Here is a 7,213-nt window from a genome sequence, read left to right as displayed (position 1 = left end):
GAAATGGACTTAGACCAGTGTTGTCCAGACTTGGCCACTTTAAGATGAGTGGACTTCAACTCCCAGAATTCCCCAGCCAGCACTGGGAGTTGAAGTCCACTCATCTTAAAGTGGCCAAGTTTGGACAACACTGACTTAGACAATCTGGCATTATTGGAATTGAGAGAAGAATTCTGCCTGAGACTTAGAGCAGTTCCAGAGATCCTGGAGAAGACACTAGAACAAATATTGTTCAGTCTTTAACAAACTTTCTGGAATGGGATGAAGATGATATGGAGGCAGAAATTGGTAAAGTTTATAGAATCAATACCTGATTTGCAAAATTAAGAAACGTACCAAGGGTTATGCTTATGCACTTTGTCAGAAAGAACACCTGAGATAAAGCTTTGCAGCAGCATTTTACTGCTAGATTGAAGATTAACAACGCAGATATGATTGTACTTAAAGAAATTCCAATTAGAATACTGCGCAAAAGGAAAGAGTATTTCTTTTTGACTGACAAATTTAAACAGAAAAAGATACCATTTCAATGGGAAAAATTGGAAAAAGTGATCTTTGCTTTTAAACAGAGCTTCAGACTGAATGCAGTCCAAAAAGCAAGAGAATTTCTAGAAAAGTTTAAAAGGGAACTGGAAGAAATGGAAATGGAAATGACAAAGGGCTCTAGCACTCTGGATTTTGAACAACTACAATAAGAAACTGAGGAGGAGACTAACCCATTAGGTGCTACAGGTATTGACTTTTCTAAGTTTTGGACATAAATATGGATTATAAATGCCTAACATGGAATATAAATAGAGCAAATGCTCTTCATAAAGAAGAAAATTCTTTCATGATTTTACCAAATTGAAACAAGATGTAGTCTGTTTTAAAGAAACACTTACTAGAAAAAAAGGTTATAAAATATTTGATTTGCAAAAATTTGGGTGAAGAATTTATTTCCGGGAGTTAAAAAGAGAAATGGAATATTTTGTATATAAACCCCCAATTACAACTAGAACTGATATTGACTGAAGATTATGGTGGGGGTGAAAGCTACTTTGCATGGGGCCAAGACTTTGATAATGGGAACTTACAGTCCAAATGAAAACAAAGTTACTTTTTACAAAGGACTTATGGATAAATTAATGGACCTACCATATGAAAATTGGTGCTTAATGGGGGACTGCAATGGAGTAATTTGTCCACAAAAGGACAGAACCTCTGACATAGATATTAAAACAACACAAGGGAAATTACCAATTTTTTTTTTTTTTTTAATATGATGGACAACTTAGAGCTGGTAGATGCATGGAGACACCAAAATGGTGATGCAAAAAAAAAAAAAAAAAGTATTTTTCTGAAAGACACAGATCTTTCAGAAAAATACTTTTTTTTTTTTTTTTTGCATCACCATTTTGGTGTCTCCATGCATCTACCAGCTCTAAGTTGTCCATCATGTTAAAAAAAAAAAAAAAACTTTTGGTAATTTCCCTTGTGTTTGTCTTAGATATTTTAGATATCTTAGATATTTTAGATATCTTTAGATATTTTAGATATCTAAGAATTTGGCTACTAATAGTGACAAAGTGGAGATATTTCCAAAGACTTTTTCAGACCACAAACCAGTGACCTTAGTACTTAAAAGGAAAATCAGTTCCTTCAGATGGAGGCTAAACAAAACATTGTTGCAGAAAAAAACAGTAATGGAAGACTGTAAAAAGAAGTTAAAAGAATTCTTTGACAATAATCTTAATAAAGGTGCAGATTTAAGAATGGTTTGGGATACAAGTAAATCTTTTATGAGGGGATATTTCATACTGCATAATAGCAAACTTTTAAAAAAGACACAAGAGCAAACAAAGGCAATTTTAGATCAGATAAAAATGAAAGAATTAAAGAAATTCCTGAAAAAGAAAATTATTTCACAACAAATTAAACTTTTATAACAGCAGTTGTCTTTGTTAACAGTAAGAGAAATGGAGATAAAAATGAATTATGCAAAACAACGGAATTTTGATTTTGCAAATAAGACAGGAAAATGGTTGGCATATAAATTGAGGAAAGAAAGAAAAATTAAAACTACAAGATGGAAATACCATAACAACTGATAATTTAAAGATGCAAAAAAAAATCATCACTATTACTCTAAATTATATAAAAGAAGAAATTTTTCTAGCAAAGGTTGATGAATACTTAAAGAAGCAAAATTTATTGAAGGTCACAGAAAAACAGAAATAATTAATAAATGGAAGTTTGTGAAGCTATAAAAAAGGTCAAAATAGGGAAAGTGCCTGGACCAGATGGTTTACCAGCCTCTTATTATAAACAATTTGAAGACAAACTACTGCAGCTGTTGCAACACATGATGAACTCTATTTTATAGACTGGAAAGATACTGGACAGTTGGATAGAGGCTAATATAGCATTAATTACCTAATGAAGGTCAAGATTTGACCTCACAAAAAAATTACCGCCCAACATCATTACTGAATAATGATTATAAGTTATTTCCATTGATTTTGGCTGAAAGAATAAAGATAGTTTTACAGGACTTTATTCATGAAGATCAGTGTGGGTTTTTACCTAAAAGACCACTGAGGGACAATATTAGAAACCTACTGGATATTTTGGAATACTTGGAACAACATAATGAAAAACAAGCAACATTGGTTTTTCTTGATGCAGAAAAGGCCTTTGACAATTTGAACTGGACTTTCTTGTTTAAAATTTTGGAAGATATGGATTTCAGTGAGGATTTTATCAAATGGGTAAAATCACATAAGGCACAGATAATTGTGAATGGGGAAACCTTGTGAGATACAGAAAGGGACCAGAAAAGGATGTTCTGTGTCACCATTGCTATTATTTTAGCTTTGAAAGTATTGAACAGAGATGTAAGGCGAGATGAGAGAATTGCTGGAATGAAGATGAAAAGAGAAACGTATATATTATGGGTGTTTGCTGATAACCTGTTGATATTTTTGGAAGATCCTCTGGAAGGAATAGAAATATGAGTGGAAAAAACTAATGGACTTTGGGGTATTAGCTGGCTTTAAAATTAATAAAAGATGAAGATGCTAACAAAGAATATGAACATCAAAAAGCAAATTGAATTGATGGAAAAAACTGGTTTAAGACTGAGAAGAAAGTGAAATATTTGGGTATCACTATATGAATTGTATGTTATACCAGAATAATTATGTTAAGACATGAAATGAAATCAAGAAGGACATGTTAAGAAGGAAGAAATTACAATTCTCACAGTTGGTGAGAATTTCTGTGATAAAAATGAATATTTTGCCAAGGATGATGTTTTTGTTTCAAACAATACCTATTCTGACAGCTACTGTACCATTTAAACAATGGTGGAAAAATATATCTAAGTTTGTATGGCAAGGGAAAAAATAAACAGTTGAATATAAAATACTTCAAGATGGTAAGGAACAAGGAGGATTGGGACTCCCTGATTTGAAATTGTATTTTGCAGCTTGCTGCTTAGTTTAGATGAAAGAGTGGATTTTGCTGAAATATACAAGAATTTAGAATGATGATCTGAGGTTCAGATGGCATGGTTTTCTATGGCATGATAACGTTAAGGTTAATGCAGATTTTAAGGATCATTATATTAGAAGTGCCATGTTGAGAATATGGAACAGATATAAACCAAGACTGTGCCCAAAAGTGCCTTTATGGGTCTCAGCACAAGAAGCATTTTATAGGAAAGAAATAGTAGGTAAAGAAAAATGGTTAACTTATTGAGAGTTGTTAGAACAGGGACATGGATAATATAAGATGAAACCAAAAGAGCAATGGACTGCAGAGGGATCTAGTTTTCAATGGTTTTTGAACACACAGTTAAGAAAAATATTTAAGGTAGATAATGGGGCATTTGGAATTGAGCAGCAGAAGACAGAATATGAAGTTGAACAATGTACAAATGATGAACATGTAATTGCTAAAATGTATAAACTTTTATTGAAATTTGAAATAGAAGAAGAAGAAGTGAAAGACTGTATGATAAAATGGGCTAAGAACTTTGGACATAATATACTCATGGAATGGTGGGAAAATATATGGTTAAAAGGATTGAAATTTACATTATGTTATAATCTAAAATAAAATTTCTATGAAATAATGTACATTGGTATATGGCTTCAGAAAAAAATGTCTATAATGTATAAAGGTACTTCAAATCAAATCAAATTGAATCAAATATCTTTATTATAGTCTTTGACTAGCGTTTACAGTAGGAAAAGAGAAATAGTTTGGTACAGCAATTTATTATCAGGGGAAAAAAGAAAATAATAAGACAATAAAACAACATATCTAATTAAAAGTTTTGCGCAGTTGTATGACTTGATGAAGATATTTGGCCACCTGCTATGTGAGTATAGAGTAATCATCTCTTAAAAAGTAATAAACATACAATTTATCAGTATGACCCTCAAATGTAGAGATTATTGGGGAGACCAAAGCACATCTTGAGGTATCATGAAAAGGACACCGTAGGAGGACATGAGCAAGAGCTTCTACCTCTCTGGATCCACAAGGGCAAAGTCTCTGTAAATAAGGAGTTCTATGAGCTCTTCCCACCAGCAGTGATGAAAGGAGGGCATCAAAGCAGGCTCTGGAAAAGGCCCATCTATATTTGCTTAGGGTTAGATTGTATAGAAACCCCCCAGTAGAGTGTTTGCAGCCATCTAACATTTGGCAATAAAATTCAGGAGCACTGGTGATATCATTTTGGCAATCAATGCCCCAAAGTCTTTCTTTTACTATTGATATGGCCTTCTCAAGGGTTAATTGGCCTAAATATTCAGCAGAGAGGCCAAGACTGAAAAGTTCTATACAGGTATGATGCCAATGAGATTGGTAGCTGTCTGACAACAGCAGAGGCATCAGGCCTGTAGGGTCAAACATGACTCTGAGTCCTGAGATTAGAATCCTGGTCCAGGTCTGGGCCTTAATACTTGGCACATTAGCTTCAAGCCTCAAGACTGCATTAGAAGTGGATTTTGAGGTACTGAACAAAGTCGTAAGGAAATTCGATTGAATTGTTTCATAAGCCCTTAGGTTTATATATGGGCAATATATACTTGGCACATTAGCTTCAAGCCTCAAGACTGCATTAAGGGTGCATTTTGGGGTACTGAACAAAGTCCTAAGGAAATTCGATTGAATTGTTTCATAAGCCCTTAGGTTTATATATGGGCCAAGTTGTATCCCATATAATAGTTGGGCAACTGTTTTAGCCATAAACAGCTTGATTACTGCTGGAATGTAATTTGCCTCCTGTTGCCTATAAAATTTAGTTATTGCTAGTGTGCTTTTTTGGGCAGTAGAAGTGGCATAATTTACCTGGACTGTTAATTTTCTAGAGGCCTGAAATGCTATGCCCAAGTATTTAAAACATTTGACTTGCTCTAATTCATGGGAATTAATTGTACACTTGTGCCTTTGGCTTTTGCTGGAAAAAAACTAAAACTTTAGATTTATCATAGCTGATTATTAATTGTTCCTCATTACAGTAGGATGCCAGGGTTCTTAATGCCTGCTTCATGCCTACAGAAGACAAGAAGAAAAGAACTGCCTCATCAGCACAGAGTAGAATTGGAAAATGTCTACCAGCTAATTTAGGTACATGGATAGCAACTCTCTAAAGGGTTTTAATCAGAGATTTTATATATATGTTAAAAAGCAATGGTGCTAAAATGCATCCTTGTTTCACCCCCTTGATAGTCTGGATAAAGTCAGAAAGGTCCCCTCCCTGGTTACATCTTACTGTAAGGCTGGTTTTATTATACAGCTTATGAATTAGGAACTTTTTCAGGCAAAGAGTGAGGAAAGAATCAACCTGGTTCCAGGTTTGGGTGACCTGTGAACAGAGCTGCTGAGGAGAAAGATAGAAATTAATACACAGTAAGGAAAATTGGTCAAAGACTAACAAAGCTGATACAGCATTCTCAAACTGAGGTAGTTGTTTTACAATTTGAATACAGAAGCTGGAAGCTATAAATAGACCAAGCCCCTCCACCCTCCCTTGGGTCTGCCACCTCTGAGGCTAGGCTGTGCAGGCGCTAGCAGACAAAAGTAGTAGGGGACTGAAAATTCTCCCAACAACCATGTCTCCTGCAAATAAATAAATAAATAAATAAATAAATAAATAAATAAATATACACATACATACATACATACATACATACATACATACATACATACAGTATATATATTGAGACAGGAATCCAAGAAAATCAGGGTCTGCTTGCTTTGGGACCCATCCAGTTATATCCCAAGAGAGGACAGAGAGATCATTAGCAGATGTAATTTGCTGGTATTCTCAGGGTGCTGTCTCTGGATTATTGTTCAGGAGGAGCAACACTTGGGTTGAACAAATTGGTGACTGGGGGAGAAGATAGAGAGCAGATCTCCTGTTTCCAATGAGGGTGGATGGTGCCCTGAATCTGGGGTAATTCCATAGAAGTTTCATGGGCACAGCAAATAAGGCCAGACTGGGGGTCAGAGTCAGAGGGTTGACCATGTACCATAGTACTGCTTGCCTATCATGCCACCTGCCCTCATTAAGGGGGTTAATTGCAATCTGGAACAAATCCTCTGTCACTGCAAGACTAGTTCATCCCTGGTCATTTCCATACGCTTGGGGTCTTGTGCAGCATATGGAGCGACTGAGTTGGTGGTTGACTCCATAACAGGTTTAGTTCTATGCTTTTCCATTATAACCTTAAGTTCATCTATTTTCTAATTGGCATCTAGCAGCTGATCGAAAATTGCAATAACCATTTTAGCAGTTAAAAGGCAATTCTGAGCAACCAAGTCCAGATCCACATTTAAATTACTTGTGGTTTTAAAAGTGCCCTCCCCTCTATCTCCTACTGAAGCCTCATTGTCGGAGAAAGGGAAATCATCTACCTGTACTTCCCAATCAAATAGGGCATAGGATTTATTAGTGGAGAGTGAGAGGGGAGAAAGGGAAGGAGAAGAAGACTTACACATTGTGTCCTTATGCTGCAACAAAGCCTTCAGTTTTAGCTGTCTGGAGCTTGCTGCAGCCTTAGAGTGTTCGGAATGCTTGGAATTTTCTCTTTGCAACATCTCAGGCTTGTTCTTCCCTTTGGTCTTTCCCTTTGAATTCTTTTTTCTTCCTGTCTTGTAGCCACTGCTGCCTCACATTATCGGCAGGTGTCTGAAGCTGTTGGATTCCAGACTCTAAAAT

The sequence above is a fragment of the Python bivittatus genome, unplaced genomic scaffold (genome assembly GCF_059951505.1).
Source record: "Python bivittatus isolate LINGU-HERP-01145 unplaced genomic scaffold, Pbiv_v1 ctg000020_np1212, whole genome shotgun sequence".
Taxonomy (NCBI): Eukaryota; Metazoa; Chordata; class Lepidosauria; order Squamata; family Pythonidae; genus Python; species Python bivittatus.
This window is presented reverse-complemented; position numbering follows the sequence as displayed.